The 24,037-nt window shown below is 36.4% G+C and overlaps 1 protein-coding gene across 1 annotated transcript in view; it reads left to right on the top strand.

Moving 5' to 3' along the window:
* HLCS (holocarboxylase synthetase) overlaps nt 1–24,037 on the top strand; it is a 130,546-nt gene that overhangs the window by 21,947 nt on the left and 84,562 nt on the right. The window lies entirely within an intron of this gene.

Raw genomic sequence — 24,037 nt, forward strand, 5'->3', positions numbered from 1 at the left:
AGGGGGCCTGGAAAGTAACAGCACTTGAGGCAACTCTTTCATCACAAGACTTTTTGCACTAAGGCTTGCAAGTATGGTTTGCTTCAGATACACACATATGGACATTTTTGAATTCAGTTAACTGGGAAAAATCCATATTATATTGATGTAGTGCTACAACAACGAAGGCAGTGTTTGAACCAAGAGCAACATAGTATGAAAGGCAGGTTACTCACTGGTTAAAAATTTAGTTAAATCTGCACAACTTGTTGGTGTTAAATGTAATTTTAGAGACAAGTATTGATATTGAAATACAGCACCTTTTTCTTGTCCTCTTTCCTTGATCTGGTGTAAAGCAGTTAAGCAAATTGTAGACTGGTACATTGCTGTAAAAAGAAAATTCTGTGTCACTGTGGTGCAGGGTGAACTCAAAGTGTTGAAACAAATGGTGATCACTGTAAGCCTGTTGTCTGGCACCCATATGTTCAGTGGCAGCTTCAGGCATAGAGATCTGATTTTTTTCTGCAGCTTTGCCTTTTAAACACTCAAATATTTACTCTTTCACATTGCCATCTTAAAGGATAATTTTTCAGACATAAATGCTAGGATTGTGTTTTATTGCCATAAGTTTCAGCATAACATCTTCTAGGTTTCAAAACAAGAACTCACTCCTTGAAGAATGAGAGATTTGTCAGAATAGTGATTATTTCCATTAGGAAGTATATTACACCCACACATTTGCTAATCTGAAGCCTCATAAACTTGACTACTAACTCCTCAGGCTGTGTTAGGCTGAGTCACTTTTTTCAATATCTTCCAAATGGATGGTGGCCAAATGATGAAATGTAATTAGTCTTCATTACTTCGGCTCAGCTAGTAACCATCTTTTAAACAGTTCCAGAATAATAAACAGTTAATACAAACATATTGGCTGAAGCTTGAAGTTGGGGGTTTTAACTCTTGTTTATTGGAGGCAGAAAGAATAATTAAAAAGTACAATTGAACTTACCTTTTGAATTTCAAACTTTTCTTTAAATGACACTTTGAGATACAGAATACTGTGCTCACAAGGGTAATGCAGTGCGAAGACAACTTTGTGTATTTGAATAACTCAGTACGCTACAGCACAATCAGAATTCAGTCAGACCAAATTTACATGTCTTGAGCTGTAGTTTGGATTCTGTGATGGCATCGGCTGTTTTTGAATTCCAAGTCCATTATGTCAGCAAAGAGAGTATGAAGTTACTTTATCCTGAGTAAATCTTTCTTTGAGGATGGGAAATTTGAACTCTCAGCTAACACTATAATGAACCTAGATTTCAGGGTACATTTTGAGACAATTGTTTCTGAAATATTTCCATGCAAATTAATGTGTATTGTAGAACTTGAGATTCAGCTGTGAAACTTCAGAGTTTTTTAAAAATTTCCAGTGCTAAAATCAGGGGTAGTTATACTGAAACTCCAAAGCCTTATTTTTGTTGCTATCCAAGTTTTCGTGCTTGAAAGTGAACCAAAAATGTATAATCTACAAAATAGGAGACTTGCTTATTTTCTCCTGTCATCCTCAAAGTGTAAGCATCGTCCCTGCCTTTGTAGCCAGTAGGACAAAAAGCAAGAGCTCTTTGGAAGTATTTATTCCAGAAAGGAAACTTGCTCTTTGCTCTACCTCAGAAGTAACCCAAGAGCTGAGAAAAATGTTGAATGAAAAGCATACCACGTGAGAGATCTGAAAGGATTCTGTTGATCACTGATAAATAGTTTGTCTAACATTTTTTACTTTTGTTAACGTATTACATGTATTATTTCAAACAAACAGTGCATTGTTGCCAGAAATCTTTGTCTGTACTTGAAAGCTTTGCTAGTTTGTCTCTTGGCTAGGAACGAAAATGTCTTTTATGGCAAAGTTGCTTCAGGGGGAAAAAAAAAGTAGATACAGCAATGTAAATGCATCTGTATGAGTAAAAATGTGTATTTGCTGGAACAGCTTTTTCTTTTTGGGAAATGGATTTAATGTATGCCATGTGTGAAACTCTTTTTGCTGTTAAAAGCTGTGTTTCTACTAGGCTGGTTAGGCAATGCGGTGCACTTGGCAAACCATTTGCGTTCTGACAGGTAGTATGCTTTTTCTCTTAAGTGGCTTTTTGAAGAATTTGTCTGTAAAACTTAACCCAAGGACTGATAACAAAGTACTCTCAGTTAAAAAATATTTGTAATTTAACTCCATGTGTTTAGGGTTTTTTTCCATAATAAATTCAGAGTTATTTGTTGGCTTGCAAGGCTTTGAGTTGCATGTGTGTGCAGGGAGGGTGGGTTTGCTTTTGTTTGTTTTGTATTCTTCCTCCTCCCCTCCTCAAATTAAGTTTTGTTTCTTTGTAACAAAACTTGCAAACCCAGAAGGGTCACAGCAATCGGAAACCAAAACTATTTCAGTGTTGTTCTCATTAATTGAAAAGCTCTTTATATCAATGTCTGGATTCTAATAATAGTCCCTACTGTTTGCTGGTGTTTGAGCGTGTGGTTCTGAAAGGAATGGCCCTCTAAGCGGGGATGGTTATTTGACAGTCAGTAGCTCTTTGCCCCCCCCCCCCCCCCCCCAGCACTCTAGATAATGAACATACACAGGGACCGTCTCCTGCTTCGACAGTTCAGAGCTCTTGTCTCCTGCTTCGACAGTTCAGAGCTCTTGTCTCCTGCTTCGACAGTTCAGAGCTCTCTTGGTCAGAGGAAAGCAGAAAGCCATTCCTCTGAGAGCTAATGCCACCCTGACTGAGGTGTGAGCCCCTGCGGATTCCTGGTTTGTGCCCACTTGCAGAGGCGAGAAGTTTGCCAGCTAAATCCTCTGCAGGTTCAGCACGGGAAAAGGCCAGTCTCAGAAGTGCTTAGGCTGCGTAGGGCTTTTTGGGCACCAGCTCTGTGACAGTGCTGGGCATAAGAAGAGAGAATTCAATGGCATGGCAGAATAAATTGTAGAGATTTAAGATGATGTATTTTTACTTTAGACTTGTGAATGGCTAAGAGAATGATTATGGTCAGTTACTGTGGCTTACCAAGCACAGGATAACTTCTTAATCTGTGGTAACTTAATAGAGTAACTGAGAGGAGGGATGCTGCTCTGTTTTCTGTCCTTACCCTCTCTAGCATACAGAGGGAGGATGAACTACAGGACTCGAAGGTAGGTGCAGCAGGAGTGAGGATGGATAGAAAGGTGAAGAGAAGGAGGTCTGCAGATGGGAACCAAAATACTGGTTCTTGTTGCTCAGTGATATTTCCTCTTGTACCTCAGTGAACAGTTTTGTTAAACTTGCCATACAGTCATGTAGTAGACGGAGGTGGAATAAGTACTGTATATTTTAGCACGTCTTTCTTCTTTCTCAGTTTTCTATTGTTCTGCATACCTTTATTATTGTAGTTTCCTAATAGGTCTGCCAGTTTGTCCTGGTTTCGGCTGGGACAGAGTTAATTTTCTTCTTAGTAGCTGGTACAGTGCTGTGTTTTGGATTTAGTGTGAGAATGGTGTTGATAACACTGATGTTTTAGTTGTTGCTAAGTAGTGCTTATCTTAAGCCAAGGCCTTTTCAGTTTCCCATGCTCTGCCAGCAAGCAGGTGTGCAAGAAGCTGGGAGGGAGCAGAGCCGGGGCAGCTGACCTGAACTAGCCAAAGGGGCATTCCATACCATGGAACGTCATGCCCAGTGGTTAGGTCAGTTGGTTAGAGCGTGGTGCTAATAATGCAAAAAGGTCGCGGGTTCGATCCCCAAATTTCCAGTATATAAACTGGGGGGAGTTGGCCGGGAGGCGGATCGCGGCTCGGGAGCTAACTGGGCATCGGTCAGTGGGTGGTGAGCAATTGCATTGTGCATCGCTGGGTTTTTTTTGTTGTTCCTTCCCCCTCCCCCCCGTTTTTGTTATATTCCGTTTCATTACTATTAGTATTATTATATTTCATTATTACTATTGTTAGTATTATATTTTACTTTAGTTATTAAACTGTTCTTATCTCAACCCACGAGTTTTACTTTTTTTTTTTCCTTTGCTCCTCCTCACCCCACTGGGAGAGGGGAGGGGGAGGTGGCTGTGTGCTGCTTAGTTGCTGACTGGGGTTAAACCACAACACAGTTCTTCAGTAAAATTTTTAAACTTTGGGGTTCCAACTATTTGGTAGAGGTAAAAGCTTAAAAGAAGCTGAGTTTCTATAGCAAATTTTATAACATACGGTCCAGGGCAGGATGCTTTTCAAAGCTAGTTATATGCCAAGGCAGCCCGTCAATCTTGCCTGGCAATAAAGAGATGCTGGTGGGACTGCCAGTCTGCCTAAACACTGTTCTGACAGAAACACCCAGCCTCTTCTGCTCTCCTCCCAGCTGGCAGGGCAAGCGGTAGTAAAGAGGCAGGAACTTGTGAGGGACTGAGCGTGTTGCTGTCAAGAGAGGAAAGGGGTGTCGTGCGGGGCTGAGGTATGGGAGCTTGGAGATACAGCATAGCTGTGGTGGAGTGATACCAGCTCTATGTATAACCGCATAGGTGATCTTATGGGACCTGCAATGACATGAACAGTAACAGATAACTATAGATTGGCTGTCTGATACCTATGTTCTTCCCCATAGCTGAAAGAGGTGATGAGAGCGTGACAAGGGGAGCAGCACATTGCTGTCACAGAAAGAACATCAATGCGGTATTGAAATGGCTCCTTCATCTCATAACACCTCCCCACCCCCAAATAAGGGGGGAGCGCAGGGAAGGGCAATGCTTTCTGAATTTTCTGGTCTCTGCTGTTGACTGGAGCCTTGCTGGTCTCACTGCCTAGAAACACGAGCAGTCCTTCCTCTCCAGAGGCTGAAGAGCGTGTTTTTTCTTGGCTCTCTTCAGATACAAAGAGCTTGCTTGGATCAGTGAGGGTCATTAAATTGACAACTTGCCTTGAAAAATTGTTTTATTCTTAAAAAAACCTTTTGCCTATGCTGCTGAGAAGCATTTAGCTGGCCCTGTTGAGAAAGAGAGAGAGAAGAGAAGGTGTAGGAGATACCGGCAATAGTAATAGTGACTCTATGTAGAAGGCATGGAGAAAAAGATGGTGAGGGTTATTGCAGTTAAACTGAGACACAGTTACAGGAAATTAGGCTTTCCTGGCTTTCTGCTCAGAGGCTGCTTTTTTAAACTAATCTTATAGTGTAAAATGACTATGAAACTATAAAAGGTTTTTTACTAACTTTGGAGACAAAATTGAAGTGTTCAATAGAGATTGTTTTTCCTGGGTGCTAACTCAGTAGTCCAGGCTCAGGATCTGACTGACAGTTGAGCTTTGTTCATGCTGGCTCCTGTAAGTATTAGAAGGCTAAATTATCTTTTATTTGTTCACTCATAAAAGTTTCTTCAGACTTCTCCCTGGAGCTGTTTATTGAAGAAAGGCTGGCATGCTGCAGGTATTTTCAGTGCATTCACCAGCACTATGAGACTCCAGTATTGATCAGCGTCCCTGCCCAGCTGAGCTATATTAGTGTTGGCAATATGTTAAAATTACCGGGAATCTCTATTGCGCTCAAAAGCTGGATGCAGTTGTGCCTTTTTATACAGCTCCTTTAGTGAGGGGGAAGGTGTCTAACCACTAGGGGTCACTTATGAGCTGGATTTAGAGAACACACAGTACAGCAAGAAATAAGGAAGGTATGGAAAACATTTTATGCATAGTGTGTTGTATATAGATTTGCATTAAAATATCTTTGCATGTTTGCAGCAACTGCCCTGTATAACATTTCCTCAGTTTTAAAATGGCATTTTAAATTCCGCAGGAATCGATGGTATGTAGTGTCAAAATACAGTAAAACATTTTCAATTAGGAAATTTAGATGGGCGATGAAGGGGACTCCAAATGTGGAGCCAAGTAATTCCAGGTGGTTGCTAAAGCTACCTTTTGCTTTTCTGCTGTTTATCTTCAGGGAATATTTACCATATATTTGGGGGAGGGGGAAAGAGAAATCTGGCAAACATTCCCTTTATTTTACACTTCTCTAGTTAAAAACGTGTTTTCCTTCTTGTATGATAGCAGCAAGCATGCTGTTTATGTTAAACAACCATGAATCACTTTTGTAGGTACATAGTAATGAATAGCATACTTATGTTGCATTATGGTTTGTAAACAACTTTTTGGCTATGTATTGATTCAATAAATGTTTTTGATGATCATTTGGAAAATGCAAGAAGCTTTGAGGAATGAAAGAAAATATTTTGTTTATAGAAATCTCCATAAAAAGGGTCTTTATGCTGCTGTGAGAACTAAAAGTTAATGCCTTTTGTACTGAGTAGCATTTAATCATATTGTAGAGCTAACTCTGATATGAAATTATTATGTGCTGGCATCTGACCAAAGTGCCACTCACTGAAGTGTATTCTATCATGTTTCAAGGCTTGCTTCAAGTCAGTGTGCATGATACTTCACAACTACTTTGTTCACTAGGCATGTTCTTTCTGTACTGTAGAGAATGGAAAATTTTATTATCCTTTCAGAATGGGTTATGTAATATATATTTAAAACATTTGTGAGCTTGATGTTCATGTCTTCTGCTAACTTGTCACTCCTGAAATGATAGAGAATAGCATTAGCGCTGAGTACCCTTTCTTGAGTATAGGTCACTCAGCATAGAGCGTTGCTAGCCAGTGTGTGAGGCTGAGTTTTCTTAGTTTCAGTTTATCTTGGAGTTTGTAATAGGAATCTAAATAAAAAAAGTAAAATCTACAGTGGCAGACTAATCCAAATTCATGTTGGCTCTGTGTCTAACACAGGCACACATTCTATCTTAATGTGAAGGCTGTAATTAAAGTGACTGGTCTTGGATTTTGTTTCAGCACTCAAAAATTGTAACCAATAAACCTTTTGGAGTCAGGGTTCAGGGTACTGCCTTTGAGCAGATGGGTGATTTTAGATAACAAGAATCCATAACTTGTGACAAACGCTCTGGAGATCCGTGGCAATTTGGCATTGATTCTTTTACTATGACCTCACTGGTAAAGATCTGACAAAAGTGGAGTATTTCCAAACATAAAAAAACTTGAGATTCTCTGACTGTCAGTGTGGCCTGTAGCTAATTTATGTAAGTGAGACTGGGAAAATGAGAACAGGCTTGGCATCAGCTGGAATCCTGTGAGATGCTATCATGTTACCATTGCTCAGAAATGACGATACATTTCCACAATGAGAAATCATTATAGTGGTTATCTAACAATTTAATTAGTGCTTCTTTTGTATCTTTACTTTTAAACAAATTATGGCTAGATGACATAAGATAATGTATTTTAATTAAAGGGAAAAGTTGAATAAATATACATAACCAAGAGGAATAGAAGTGTCTCCTTATATTGCTCTTCAAAAAAGATAGAACTGCAAACTTTAGCTGTTTTTGAAACAGTGCATTTACCACATTGAGGTCTTCTGAATATATTTCTTTGACTCTTAACAATTCTTTGACAATTCAGTTACATAATAATGTTATCAGAAAAAAATTGTCCACAACACCAAGCTTATTATTTAAGTTTATCAAGCTGAATTTATTCTGGAAAATTAAGATGGGACTTTAATTAGAGTTATCATTGATTTTAAAAAACATTCCAGTATTCTCAGAGTTTGTCGTCGAAGAAGACGAAGACTGCAAAAAAATTATCAAGTATGACTTGTGTCAGCAGTTGATAGGGAAGGGACTGTCTTAGAGATTCTGTTGTGTTTTATCATTTGACGGTTCATTTTAAGAAATGATTTGGGGTTTCTGACATGTTGAGGAAATCCTGAAATTCCAGGTGCAATGGGAATGGAATTTGGCATGTGACTATCTGGCTGACATTATGCAGTTCTTATAGTGAAAAGCTGATTAAAGAACAGCTGTTAGCTTAAATCAGAAAGTTTGCTGTAGTTTCTACTACAACTTCTATGTGAAAGCTTTTTTTATTTGGGTTGTAGTTGGTCTTCACAACAAGTGGAATATGTTCCAGTTAAGTAAATCACTGTACTTGGTTACTTGGCAATTGTAACAGTGACATTAATTACAAAGGATTTACATGAATATTGAAGCAAGGTTTTCTCAGAAGAAAAAAAAATTAGAATAAATCTTGTTCTGTCTGTTTTCATGGCACATGTATTTTTCTTCTGCCAGTAAAAGTATCCTCTGTAAAAGTGCTGTGTAGCTAAGTCCATCAGGGCAACCTGTATTCTTACAGTTAGATTATACAGAGCTGTGCTTCACAGGATTACATGATTTAATTTTAAGAATTTCAGCTGGTCACCATTTTATCTGTGCCAGCATTTCCTTGTGCAAACACTAGAGGATCTACAACAGTGATGAAGTTCTGTACTTAAGTGTGGCACTATGTCTGTATATAATTATATATACAGACTTGTATATGTGAGTTAATATGTATGTTTTTAAAAAGTCTGTATATAATCTTATTTTATTAGCCATATTGGCAACCTCAAGTTTCAGAAATTAAGTCAAGTCTTCTTTCTTTACCCCTTTCTTAATAAACGCATGATGTAGTAGAAATTATAAAAGTGATACAGGCCCAGAGAAGACAACTGGCGCTGGAGAAAAACTTAAGCCCTGAGAAAAGTTGAGATGGGAGTTATTCATCTAGTGTGTAAATTGGAGCATGCTCCTTGACTGATGAGGGTAAGAACTTTTTTGAGAGAGAAAAACCTCAGGAGGAAGAGCTAGTGGATCTAGTTTGATACCAGATGAAAGAGAAGACAGACACTGCGTGGGAGGAGGAGAGAGGGCAGCAGCTGAAGAGGCAGAGGTAAGGAGCAAGACTTGACCATATAGGAAACAACTTGTATTACTGCATTTTCTAGCACTCCCTACAGCTGCTAGTTATTATAATGCATATCTAATAATTTTAGCTATAAAATCTATGCTACTTTGGACTGATTATTGCACTAGGATGTAAGCTATGGGACAACATTTGATTTTTACAGCTTGTTTTATTGAGAATCACTTTACTTATCTAGTGTGTATTGTTTCTCAAGTCTGTACTAAATTGTACTGTTGAACTTATTTAAGAAATATTTTAAGTACTACTTCAGAAAATATTTCGAAATATCCTTCTTAACTTGTAAAAACTGAATAAATGTATAATTAAAATAATTGTTAAAGCCAAGCCTTAGCAGGATCAGTATTGAGGAGACTAGTGCAGTCTATCCCTACTTATTTTAACACAGGTAAGAATCTCTCCTGCAGTTCTGAGAGTAGTAGTGGCCGTAATAAATTTACAATTTTTGCGCATGGTGAGAACTAAGATTTGAAGACAGAACAATAGATCATTTAATAACTTAAGCCTTTAGAAGTGGGTACGCAGACTGCCAAGTATCAAAACATTCTTCGGACAAACAACCTGCATCTAGATTTTTGCTCAGCTTCTTGCCCTTCAATATAGACTTGCTATAAAATAAATATCAAGTTTTAACAACTTCAGAGAGAGAATCTAAATAAAGATAAGGTGACTTTTATTTGCTAAGATCCAAATGTGAAGGGAGATTATGGATATAATGTGTATTACTGAATAGTATGCATATGTTCCCTTTTTTCTGTTTGTCATATCTTTTTTTGATGTTACATTTGCAACAAAGTAATTGGTCATCATTTCTTTGTAACTTACCTTTCAACTGATGAAGTAGGTCATAACTTCAGTAGAAAAAGTTACATTGTTCTCATTATAAAAATTATTCGAAGGGAAGAGCAATATTGAGTTGGAGAAAGGGTATCACCATCTCCTCTGCTTTAAAGAACTGTGCCTGGAAGTTCTCTGCCTATTGTATAAAGACAACTTTTAGGAATTGAAAACCATCTTAAGATCCTCTGAATTTTAAGACGGAGAGAACTATTTTGTGGGAGCGTGTCTCAGCATTTCCATGTAGTCAAAATCGACGGAAACTAATTCCAGGAGGTATTTCTGAAATTCTTTTGCAAGACAAGGAAAAATAGTTGTGTTTTGATGCATAATCATCAAGATTTGAATAAAAAATTACATACGGCATGTTTTGACTTCAGAACTCATTACATGAAATAAGCAATTATCCATGCATTTTTCTGGTCTGGAAGATATACTTTTTTTCTTTCCAAAATGGAATTGTTGGTATTACAATTAGTTCACATACCGCAGCTACCTGACAGGAACAGCAGCTGCAGAGATAACTTTTATCTAATCAGTTTTCCATTTTTTGACTGTGTTTTACATGTTGGTACATTAGTACAATGTATTAGCTGATGGAAAGGAAAATACAGTAGCTGAAAGTAAATGTTTATTCTTATTTTTTTGCTTCCTATAGAGAGAGCGGCACTTTTCCAAAGTTACCATAAGCAGTATGAGCTGCAAATTACCTTAAATATTTGAGCTGCTTGTTCGAATTCCTGAGGTTTTGTTAGAAATACCTGAAAACACTTAAAGTTGTACTTTTGTTTTTAGAATACTTCTGTAATTATTTTTAATGAGCATAGTTGATATCAGGAATGTTTTGAACTGAGTTCAAAAGATTACTTGTCTTTCATGGGAGAATACTTCATTGAAGCTGTGAGGCATATGCTCTTTGGCTCACAAATCCTTATGATGTAGATTGCTAGAAAAGGAGATAATTGCCTTACGCTTGCTGTGTTCTTCTCTCGTGCATCTGCTGCTGGCCACTGTTGGAGAAAAGGTACAGATTTAAAGGGGCATATTACATTGATATGGTTGCTGCTTTGTTCTTGTATTCATATCATTTGAGCAGCAGTGGCTTTTGACAAGAGCTGCCCCTTTCTGCTAAGTGTTAGTTATTTTGTCATTTGAAAGAAAAGTTCATCTGCTCTGGCAATTACGGGAAGCTTTTCCTTCTACCTGTTTTAGCCATAGGCAACATTTGGGAAGCAGCAATGTTTGATTTGGTATTTCAGTCAAATGGTATGTATGAATAGCTAGCAATGATAAGGATATGCTTTTGTTATCTCTGCAGCAACCATTTCCTTTTGGAGGTGGGAGTGAACTTCAGTCTTCTCTAAATATTTTCAAGCTTTTTTCTATTGTACATGATCCACTCTGTCTAATGATGGTCTCCAGTTAGCAGTCCAGGGATAGCAAATGAGACATTTTTGAACTGCAATAAACCTTACTACAGCTATTGCTATCCTTATTGCTCCATACAAAACAATTTCTCCATCTATTCAAGGACATCTCTTCCTCTTAGAAGCATATGATAATTTGCTGGTAGAATGTTACTTTTGCAGCCACTGTCACGTTCCTGATTTTATGTAATAACACTAGCTTGACAAACTGAAAGTACACATAAAACTTTAAACTCAAAATTAAATAATAATTGCTTTGCTCGCAGTCTCCTGTTTGCCCAGCTATTACGTTCAAGAAACAGAGACCTAAATTGTCCCTATTTAACCAAGGATAAATTAATCACTAGGTGTCACAGACTGAGTATACAGACTTTGTCTGTAGCTTGAGTTCATTAGTTTGTGAGGAACTATTCTGGATATGCATTTTAAACTCTTTTTTCACATTTTAGTACTGATTAAAGTAATCCCTGAAACTTTTTCCCTCAAGACATTTTGTTTTTAGAAGTCAACCCTCTGGTTTAGGACTATTAATTTAGGGCCTTCAAGAAAGGTGGTTCATATTTAATCAGTTAAAAGTTCATCTTTGGAGTGGATATGTGCAGAGCTGGTTTTCATTCTTTCAAAGCCTTTGCTTCATTCTGGCCAGGTTCTTAACTTTAGAAGTGTAGTCTAGGTAGGATGTTGTAGTCTTAGTCCTCATTTCCATAAGACACTCTTGCCCGGACCTTGGCTATTTTTCTTTTTAGTATTACAACGGGGTTCAAAAGTTTCAATTCTACTGCTTTCTATGGTCAGTCAGGAGCTAGGAAATGCACAATACAGCCATACGCCTTGGGAGCTGGAATCCCCTTTCACTCACTGGCTGCTGAGCTGGAATGAAATATTACCTTAAGCTCTACTGTTACTCTACTTAAAAGCTTTTATACCTTGTCAGAAGTTTGAAGCTTGCACTGCAGTCACTAACCTTTGTAATAGACTACATCAGTGCCCATATGCAGCAAGCATTTACTGTTTACATAGTTTTCAGCAAGTGTTTCCATAAGGTTGTATTTTGTTGTCCCCTCCAGACTGCTGCCCCCCAAGACATTTCCTTACTTGGGTTAATACTAAATGTTAATGGGAAAAGTCTAAAAAATGAAGCCATCTTTTTCAGGTGTGCTATTCAGTTGAGTCTTAAAACAATGCAAGAGCATGTTTCCGAGCATTGTGGTTAGATTTTATTAAATGGGTTCTCTTTAGGCTACATTCTACATGAAGTGTTACCATTTGCATTAACGAATATTGCCAAATTTTGTTTGACAGGTTGGGTCTTCCCTCAACTCTTTTAACAGTAATAGAGCATAAGTATCCCTAAGCACAGAAACAGGTGGTTATCCTCAGAGACAAGTCAAGGGAATCCAGAGTCCTTCAGAATAGAAAATGTGCCATTGTCAAAAATGCTCCTGACTGTCTGTATTTGCTTCTGTTGACCACTTTTCATACACTGCCTCGGTCTCGAGTCTGTTCTTGTCTGCTTCTTTGAGTGCCTTGTTTCCCAAAGTCACTCCTAAAACCAGTCATGAGCTTTGACTTCTGCTGTGTTGTCTGCAATACTGTAAGTTCTGTATGCCAAACGTGGTCTTTTGGAGTAGAAGCTAGTAGTGTATATGACTTGACTAAAGTGAACTCAGCTCTGGAGTAGCTAAAGGGTTTGTCTAGATAAATGTTCGGCCTTATCCCTGTGAGGGTTAAGTATGTTTTATGTCCACCTTTAAAGGACAAATTAAATTTGGGGTTTGTTTTTTTTTTCCAATTTATCCCTGACAATTGCAGAAATGCTTTCAGGTGACTGCTCTCTAAGGAGGTTGGCTCTGAAGTTAGTTCTTGAAGGGGCCTGTGTATCAGGACACTTACAGCTACGGGAAGGTGTAGTGTATGATTTGCTTACTATTTTCTTGTTTTTCCTCTGAGGAAACATTTTTACCTCTTTTGTTCTGAACAAAGTTTCAATCCCAGCAGATGCAGGTAAGTGTTAAATCTGAAAGGGCTGAAAAAGGGAGAGAAGAATTACAATGCATTAGAAAACATGCAGCTAGGATAACTGTAAATTTAGTTTGTATCATTCACTCTTACAACCTAGCGTTATAGTACAAGGGCATGAATACTGTATTTTTCCCCATGCTTTGTAAGAAAAAATTATTAATTTGTGATAAACTGAATATTATTGAGGGTTTACATTGCTGTATATGTATATGAGATATTTTCGAAGCATGAAGCTTAATGTTTTTGATAGACTCCGCTAAATAAAAAGCATTGGTTTACTTTTTTTTTAAATAATACCGTGCTGTCATGCTGATTTTTTATTTTTTTTTTTTTTTTTTAGGATCCTTGATTAGGAAGGAGATCTTAGTTACAGTGAAAGTTAGTAGTTGTTATCTTAATACTGTTTTTTATCTTCAGAGTAGGTATACTATAAATAACATACCAAGCATGTTCTTGCCATTATAGCATATAATTGCCAAGAAATTCTTCCTTTCTAAGATGTTTCTTTTAGTATCTTTTTTATTTATAAACTGTTATGTCAACCTGAATATGCTTTAGAAAGGATTATAAAATACATGATACATGTTGAACATTAGCTGTGCAACTTTAGGGACATAACTGTATTGTAATCTCTGCGTTGTGGTACATGTGAAAATGTGTAGTTGTTTCACCCTACTATTTCACAGACATTTCTTTAGCTCAAAAACCCCTACAGTGTGACAGAATTGGGAGTTCTTGCTCAGAAGAGGCAAAAATGAGATACAGCTGAAATCTTGTCGTTCGAGTTTAATGCGTGTTTGCAGTGCTAAGAGGAGAATCTTTGGCTCCTGTTCTACTATTTCATATTCATGAACACTAAATTCACTCACATTTTGTGTATATAAACCTGTTGAAAGGCCAAACAAACCTGATGGAAAACCTTAAACTAAGAATTGTGTATTATCAGTGCTAAGAAAAAATATTTTCTTAGGTTTTATTTACATAACTCATTCTACTATTAATTCCAAGATTTTCAACAAACAATTTTATCCTCAGTTTAAAAAAAAAAAAAAAGGTTTGGTACCAAATAAAAATATTATTATGTGATAGCTGTTTAACAGAGCCAGTTTTACCAGCTGAATATATTGCATCTAATTTATTGCCCTATTAGCTGAGAACAAAATTCTTCTGTATTTTTTTTCTAGTCAATACAGGATACTTTTGAGAGTAATTTTAAAATAAATGTGTACAGCATTTAGGGTTAGATTTATATCTTAATTTATTCTTCTAAACATGACTGATTTTTTTTTTTTTTTTTAAAAAACCCCACTTTAATATGCATAATGTTCAGATTTTAGTGGAAAGTTGGAATGTCTTTTCCCTTCTGCCTGGTTTCTCTATACTTATTTTTAGCACAGTTGCACATATGCTCAATTTACTGTACACTTTTGTTCAAAAAATAACAACAGTTTTGTTACAAAGTAGGTGTCGTGAAGAATTAAATGGTCAAACCATAATTTATCACTCCTTTTTCTGGTAGGATAAATCAACACCTACTAGTCCTCTGATTTATCAGCCTTTTCATTGCAATGCTCATTTTTGTGAAGTGTTATGTAGTGATGTTATGTCAAAGGTAGACCTTGTTCTTATTGATCCTTTACCCTCAAAGTCAGCTTTATAGTCTGTTGCAGCAAACATACCCCAATTACTGTGCTATGTTATGATACCAGTTTACCTTGCATAGGTGGTCATATACTGTTTAATTTCTGAGATTAAGAGCTACAAACTACTAAATGAGATTTCGTTCTGTAATTTTTAGTATCATTTAGTTTAAACTAAAACTTTATTATGGATGTTACTAAATTATGCTAAATATGAGGGCGTTTTGATGCATACATTCTTTGTTCCTTTCTTTGTGTGTGTGTTGACGTGCTTAAATGTAGTTATATGGTAACACGCGATTACAATTTTTTAAAGTATGCTTGGCTTAAAACCTGGTTAAATTCAATCCTTTAGTGATTCTTGACAGAGCTGGGAATTCTGGAAGAGGTTTTGACATCTGAATGTGGGCTATTGCATTCAAAAGTTTTCAAATAAGGTTTGAAACTGACTTGGCAAGTGCTTGCGAAGGATTTAATACACATGCGTTTAATAAGTCATCCTGCTCTGCTACCTGCATCATAAAACCTGCAATTTTTTTTTTTTGGTAAAACTGATAATGAGCCTAAACCTGTTTTTTCAAATTGTATAACACGTTGATGGTGCATTTGTAATGTATTAGAGGAATACTTATTTTGTTGTTGTTGTTGTTGTATGTGAATATGGAGCTAACTTATTCAGTGTTAATAAAATATTTTAGAATATTTTTTAATACAACTCTATTTTTTTAACCATAAAACACAGACTGAATTTAAATAACTTCTGTTTTTATTAGAAACCTTGCACAGGTCTCAAAATCAGCACAAGCCACAGTAGATTAGTGCAACGTTATAAAATACTGCTTCATCAAATTAAAGAGTTTTTGTTTAAGTAGACTTCTGGCCTTTCAGAATGGAATATGGTTCTCTTTCATATGTAATGTGCTTTTTTCATATGCATGGATGGCTTCAGGTTTTTTTAAAGATATGCTTTCAGTTCTGGATGACGTTTAGCCTTTGACCCAGCCACTTTCTTACAATAAACAGTTTGTTGATGAGAGCAGCTGCTGGGAAGATTGCTTCCAGACTGTTCTGTTGCAGCTGAGTAAGAAAAGCAAAGGCCAGGATGCACCTTACAGCATTGCTCTGCTGTCCTCCTTGTTCCTCTGCTCAGCTCTGGGTTGTGTTGAGGACAGTGCAGTGGGGCCTTCTGCAGCTAGCCTTGTCCTGCAGCTGCAAAGGCTGTTACATAGTCAGGGACCATAAATGGTAGTACTTTATCAAAATTGAGAAATCAAAAGAAGTGTGTTCTGCTTAGGGCAGTACACATTCACTCGGTTTTATTGTTCCATCCTTTTAAGAATTTTTGATACTTTTTTTGCATATAACAATAAAGAAAAAATGCGATTGCCTCACTTCCTGTATTTGTTTTGCATGACTGAATGATACCATGTGCCTTCTAGCAACCTAATACTTAAGCGTAACTGTGCTAAAAACAACAGAGAGATATTGGTATAAAAAACTTGACATGAAGACCATTTTCCTTTTCATTGCTAGTTGTTTTCTTTTTTTATCTTATTTTTAACCTTATTGACAGCATTCTTTTCTCTACAAAAGGTAACATCTGATATATTTTTCATTAGTTGGTGAATTCTGACCTGGGCCCTGCAGCCTGTTTTTAAAATGGACTGCTGCACATTGGATAAATTAATTTTCTGCCCACATACAGTACTTTTTAAAGCTAAATTTAATTTTGGATTCAAATTTAGGCACAGATTTATGAGCAGTTGCTGGACATGTAGACTGGGAATGGGTTGAAATCTAAGATGCTTTATGTTCAAAGAAATGTAACTGCAATAAAAAGGATAAGGATACCTTGCAACAGTTTGTTAAAAAGCTTTCCCTTTTTTGGACTAGGTATTCCACATATCTTTTAGCAAAATGGACCCACTTCTATATGTGACTGTTTTTACTCCTCATACTGCTGAGATGATGCACTGTGTAACTGTTCATGTAATGTAATACTTGTTTTTAAAAACACACTGAAGTGTGGAGACAAAAATAAGGAACTTGGTCTCTGGAATGATCGTTCAGAAATTATTACCTTTTTCTGCCTCTCTTGAGAAAGTATATCGCAGACTAAAGTAACTGCCCGAACCACTAGAGACTCCTAAAAATCCAGTTGGTTGTGAATTTAAAAAGTTACCAAACCCTCCCATCTTTCTAAAAGCCCTTCCATATTTTATGCAATCAGCTCATGTTTTGCACCGTATCTGGGTTTAGGAAATATAAAAAGATTATTAATAAACTGAAACAGATTTCCTAGTTATGTAGTATCCTGAGAATGCATAGCAAATATCAGCCAAGTCACTACAGAAGTTCATGAGAACATGAAATGAGAATGCACCTCGGTTGTACTACAATAAAATCTTTATGAAGTTCTTTGAGGGATGGGGAAAGGAGGGAGTGGAGAACTGAGGATTTCTCTCCTTCCTAGGATTTTTATACTATGAACTAAAATGCCAATCATGAAAATAATGGCCCTCTGCGTGCTGAATAGAGTACGATAGATGCACAGATTCTCCCCTGACTTAGCCTAGAGGAGTGACCTCAGCTAAACTGTCTTCCTATTAATAAAATATGCAAAACAAATGAAAATGTTATAAGTAATATGAAGATAGATTAAAACCAGCCAGTGGGACCGTGGAGGGAAACTATCTAGCTTGCTCAATTTTTATATATTTCCTTGAACAAGGACTGAACTTTGAAATTAATTATAAGTAGTTAATATTAAGATAAAAGTTTTATATATGCTTTCTGAAAATGAATTCGAGTACTTTGTATATTTCAAATCAGATTTTGAATGTGTTTGTAAATAGCCTGTGTGTTTTATAGTTCTGTTTATTCTTTTTGTTTCAGTTGTTACAAAATCCATCTTCAAGCTTACACTTACTGAAGTCTAAAAGGGCAACTATTCAGGACTCCAGGCATTGATGTGTAGTTTGGTAGTGTTATTACATGTTAAAGACATCTGAACAGTGTTGAAATAATGATTATGACTACCTAATGAAATCTCTTAACCTGGTTGTCTGGTTAGAGACACTGGCTTTGACACACAAACACAAATAATACATCTGCTATCTACAGCTTTCCTAAGTGCTGCTGAACTAGTAGAAGATGGCCATTACAACTTAATTGCCAGTATTGTTTTTCTTGGGAGGGAAGAGCAACCTTTCTCCCATCTTTGTGAGTGTTTATATGGAAGAGGTTACAGCAGGCCTATTCTTCATCCTCTTCCAGTTCCTCTGTCAAAGCTGTGATTACCAAGAGATTATCTTCTTTCCTTATCTGATCTATCAAGTTTTGGGGTTTTTTTTCTCCTTTCTTCAGTGTTTTCCTAAAGAGAAAGACATTGTACTGGGTTTCCCTGCCTCATAAAAGAAAATAATACCTTTTAATGAATGGTTGTGGTACTAAACTTAGTATTTATAAAATGTTTTACAAAGCCTCAGTAAAAGGTAATATATACATGCTAGAGTTCGAAAGCAATAAGGATAGTATATAACGTCACATTTTTTCTGTATCTTCTGTATATTTACAGTAAGGTTTTTTGGTGCCATTTAATATTTATTTTTAGCATTTTTCTATATTGACTAAGTATGAACATGATTTTAAAATGGGGCTATGGTTGTGTTATGAAACTGTCATCTGCTTCAGATCTCAAAGTATGACATTATTACAGGAAGTAAAAGCGCAGGCAGCATCAGAAAAGCATTTTGTGTGCCTCATTAGTCAGAAATGTCTGCCAAAACCTTGCCCTCTTGTGCTAATAGCTGACTTTTCCTGCTGCTGGCCTCCTGAGTCACTAGCATTCGGGGCTGGAGTTGCCACTATAGATGTATTTTTTGCTGGCACCAGCCTACCGCTTACTACCACGTTGGACTTCAGTTTGTTTCTGTTGGATTCAAGAGATGCTATGGAAGCTCTCCAGTGGCTAATTTAACACCTTTAAACTTGTAGGGCTGTTGAGCAAAGCTGTGTAATACAAGGAGGATATCTTTTTTGTGTATATGTATATGCATGTGTGTATTTTTATATTCTAAAGTTGAAATCAGATTCCAAATGCCATGCACTCTTTATTAAAATATGTTCTTTTTCTATCAGTGCTATTATAGAATTCATATGAAATATATACATCTGAGATCATACCTGAACTGAATAATACTCATTTGAAAACAGCCAATTCAGAAAAAAGAGCAGGTTAGCCATAGTGAAGGTGTGATGTCTATAAATGTGGTTATGCTCCAAACGGGCTATTCATGTGCTCCTCTAAAAGATTGGTACTTTATGCCTGTGTAATCTTCACCTGTTTGCAGTTAATAAACATATATGCCTATGTGATTTAATCAGTACATCAACTGATAATATATAAATCAACACATCAACTGCAAACTTTTTTAAAGTATAGTGAAGCAAAAATAGAGGTAGTTCATTGGAAATGATTACATTTTATGCAAAGGAAGGAGAAAAATTGTTAAATCGTGTTCTAGCTATGTATCCGGAAAGTGAATACTTGGCCTTACTTACTCAACAAGTAACAGCTAAAATAGAGTATTACATTATAGTCACAATATTGAGTCATCAGGTAGAGCATCAGTAGTTAAAATTGTCTCATTTTTCCTCCCAAGAAAGGAGAGACCTTACTGATGTATAATGTTTGTTTGTTTTATGGCATTATATTTTTAGCTTTCTTTTAGTTTAGCCTCCATGTTTTTAATAGAAACCAAATGAATTTTGGCTGTGACTGAATTTTGTCTTAACAAAGGATTCCATTGATACAGAGTTTAAGACCTGTCATCACAGAGTTTGGTAGAAAAGAGCAGCTCCCAAATATGCCCAATGAGAGTGATATTTGCATATATCTGTGTGTGTATATGAACATACATATAAAAATAAGAAAATACATCAAAATTCTATATATATAAATAGAATGTAAGAATAAAGTCTTGGATTTGGGATTGGTTTGAACCATTGTAACTGAAAGTTTATGTGCTTTGTGTATAAGTCTCATTGGTTGATAGAGCCCAGGTGCAAATAAAATCTTCTCCATCAGGAGCTGTAATTTTCTGTTATTTTATACTACAACAGCGAACGATCCCTATGCAGCTGGTTTTTGTCTCTTATGTCTCCCTCTTTTATCCTTTTTTGTTCAATCTCAACTGCTAAGTAAGTGTGAGGAAAAAGTGAAACTAATGATTATGAAAATAAAAATAATTTTAAACAGCAAAAGAAAACTTCCATTATGTAGCAGTTTCTTCACACACCTGACCAAACTCTTAAAATCATAGAAAGCAAATGTTAAATCATAAACAAATACAGCTTTTACTTTTCCTTCTTTACGTTACAATTACCATTTAAACTTTAGTTCAACAACTTGCAATGTCAGACCTCCAGTCCTTGGTACAGTGGCCCCTAATAAACCTTTGTGCTCATCAGTGGAGGAGCAGAGGGTATATAGTATGCAGTAGCTTAAGTCTCTATTTCTATGAATTTTGTGAATTAACATCCACTATATCTCCCTATCCGCTCAGAACAACTTGTCATTCAGTGACACTTTCAGTCTGACAATCAAAATTCTGCTGGTTGATCTGTTTGTCCCTGGGTACAAGACCAGTGAGGCTGTCACTGCTTTGATATTTCATATCTCTCCATGTTTCTGTCTGGGAGGACTTAAGTTGTGCTTTGGAGTGCTGGGGGAGAATTTGTTAGTGAGAAGTGGTGGGTAGTTCCTGTTGGCATAGTGCTTTTTTGCTTTTGGTAATTGTTTTTTACAATGCATTGAAAATATATTGTGCTTTTACCATTTAAAATATGGGTAGAAAAATTTTCTTGTTTATAAATATTGAATTTGTAGTTGGTTATTTTAACTGTGAAAACCTGATTAGCTCTCTTGTCACCAAGTTGTTTGGTTGACATGTCAAATTTCATTCTTACTTTAAGAAAGAAGGCAATATCTTTGCTTTAGAGAATGTACATATAAAATGTGGTTTGAAAAATGAACAGTTTTATAGGAAATTAAATTTGGCTTGACTTCAGTTCTCCTGTCCAAAACTGATGCAGTAATGATGAATAACAATTTCAGAAAGTATTTGTGTCACCCTAAAAGAAGTGTAGTTATTATATTTACAAAATATCTTACTGATAATATGCGTAATAAGGATTTTAGTATGATTGTATGTGTAAGTAGCTGCAGATATTGTTGTCGGTGCCTGAATATGTAACAGCTACAGCTTTTTTGATTGCATACTCATTTAAAGCTTGTACCTGCATGTTTTAGGATTTTGATAGTGGTCAGAGTAAGCAGTGGCCAGGAGTTTGGGTATTCCCTTACCTTGCGTTGGGTACCTTGCTTGACACATCTGATCTGGTCCCAGAGGTGTGGAAGGCCAAACAGTTCCTGAACCAACACTTTTCATTTAAATGGCCACCAGAGGTTGCTGCAGAACGGCGGACACGTCTGGGGATGGGTTTTGAATTCAAAGCTGAATCCTGAACTTAGCAACAAATCGCACAGTTCAGGTTCTAACGTGATTATATTCCTTTTAAATGGCGTTGAAGCAGAGGTTAACCCTGGCTTCTTATGTATGTTTATTTCATTATACAAAAATGTACTTCTCTGTGTGCCAGTGTAATTGTGGGGACCAAAATGCACTGGTTCAGCATCTGTGTTTCTGTAACTTTGTGTGAAGGAGGTTCTTACAGTGAAAATTAATTTTTCTAGCGTGTACTTGGACAGCACTTGAAACTTTGCTTTGTTAAAAATGTAAAAACATATTTGATTTTTTAAAATTCCTAAAAAATGTTGTTCTTGATCATGTGTTACTCATGTTTATATTTTTTGATCAGCTCAATAAACGTGTACATTATGGGAAGAATTAGCTTCATAATTATATACATGTAACAATTCTTAAATGGTTCAGTATGCGTTAGAAACAAGAAAATTAAATCAAGAGGTAAACTTAAAAACTATGGGGGAAAAAAATCACCTGAAAGAATATACTCAAGAGGATAATTGGTAGGAATTGTGTGGCATATTTGTAATAATGTAACATCACGTGTAAGTACATGCTATTTCAGTCTTTTCAGAAAGTATTCTGTGGCAAAAGTACACCAGACTTTCTGACGCGTAATATTGAGCACTTTCGTTGTTTGTTTAGAACATAATAATACTTTAAGCACCTTTATTTTTTAACTTAATGTCTGTTTCTGTAAGTCTGTAAACGTGTCCTTATGTGAGTTAAAATTATGTTTTTGTGTCTAGGACTTGCACGCTCAATTATGCTAAGTGAATTTCTGTGTTTGGAAAGCAATAGGAAAATGCACTTTCTGATTAAGCACAGTTTTTTCCATATACCCCCTGACAAGAATGAAAGCTATAATTTTTCTAAATATGAGTTACAGCTAATAAGTTACTCTGTGTGTGTAAAACAAGTAGGAAAGTGTGTAAAGAATTTAGCAGCCGTCTGTCAAAGCTGTGATATTACACTAAGTGAAGATACAAGTGCTTCATGCAGATAAAGTCAAAGAAATGCTCATAAAACCTTTAATGCCACATCATCATTTACGATGCATATGCAAAAAAAAAAGGAAGAAAATATTTAGAGCATATTTTATCCAAGAAGTTAGATGGAAAGAGTTCAGATGGAGCTTTAGAAAACCAAGAAATTAGAAGTAATTTCTCTGTAACTAAAATTTAGCTACTGAGTCACTCTTAGGTCATCCCAGGGCTTAAAAGCTAGTGCCTGATTGCATTTGGAAAGAGACTATTCCTTTCTTTGTGTTATGCTCTGCTACCCATACTACAGGGCTGCAAACCAGTAAGTCTGCTGACATTCAGCATGCAAAGAGTGTCACACAAGAAGCAGTGTCCATGTGAAACTTGAGAATGTGTAGTTTCTGAGGATGGAAAATATATAGAAAGGTGTTAGGAACAGGACCACTTTTCTCATTCCTTCTTAAGATATAACAATGGGATTTGGAAAATTGGAGTAATTCCTTGGATAGATAACTATTTATATGAAGTTTGCTCTTAATTGTGGTTTGTGGGTTTTAAAGAGTTGGCCTGGAGCTCAGAGACATCTTGTTCAAGGGCAAGAGAGCTTAGTCCTGTCTTCAGCACTCACGTAGGAAACACTCGTATTCTGGTTCCCAGATATGGCAGTAATGGGAAGGAGGGGCATATATTTGTTAGAAGTTTTTTATTTAAAAGTCAAATGTCTTCCTCTTAAAAATTTGAGGGTAAGAATCACTAGTACATTATTTTCAGTAGAATAGAAACCACAATTTTTGTGGTTTCATATATCATATATAAAAGACTACTTTGACTCTAGAAGGAGAGCTCTTTGAAGTTTAAGCTACACAGTTAGCGAAAAGAAGTCCCAGCATCTGCATTCGTGGGCTGTTAACTTACGGTTTCTAAAGACATGGCAAACGTTTCATATCAAATCTCTCAAAATAGAATTAGATATCTCCAGAAAGAGTTCTGTGAATGTGTGACAGTTGTTTCAGTGTGTCACCAGACAGGTGATAATCCCAGTAATTCATCTCTTCATTTCACATTCAAAAAAATGTATTTCTAAATAACCTAAAACAAAGGGGAGAAAAATCAAAGCTTTGGTGTGTGGATATATAAAATTATATGTGTATGTACATGTATATTTCACATTTAAAATCTTTTACGCCGAAATGTGTGCTAGCTGTACCACTGACTGGGACAAGGACAACAGAGCATACATACAACTGCATTTCATACACTGGTAGAATTTTCTTAGTTGTGTGCATTCTTGAGTTACATGCTTCTCTTTTAGCTAGCTAATTAACAGCCACTTTTATCTATATTTAAGGTAATACTAGCCAAGCTGCTGTTACCTGAAGGTATGAGCCCTTTTAGCAGGTATTCTGCTGAGAAATCAGTAAATGTTTTTCTTAGCTGCTGCTTTATCCTTCAGAACGAGTCTTAACAATGGATTAAAGGGCTTCCAGCAAAGAAGCTTAGCATGTTGAAAAACCTGCATAATATAGATGAATGTGTGCACTCCATGCTTCAGTATCCAGGAGAACCACTACAAAGCCTGTTATAGGGAAAGATTAAGCCTAATTAATCTGCAAAGGAGCATGGTCTCAAGTCTAGGAAGACAGTACCAAGTAGTCAGGCCAGGTTCAACAAGCAGCAGAAGTTGATCTTTGAAGAGGAAATTGAGTCAATTTTCCTATTTTGAAGTAGAAGATGATTGCTTGAATAAAAATGTTCTCAGAAGAATGTTTGTATGTCTTCACATGTGGTGG

The sequence above is a fragment of the Gymnogyps californianus genome, chromosome 1, assembly GCF_018139145.2.
Source record: "Gymnogyps californianus isolate 813 chromosome 1, ASM1813914v2, whole genome shotgun sequence".
Lineage (NCBI taxonomy): Eukaryota > Metazoa > Chordata > Aves > Accipitriformes > Cathartidae > Gymnogyps > Gymnogyps californianus.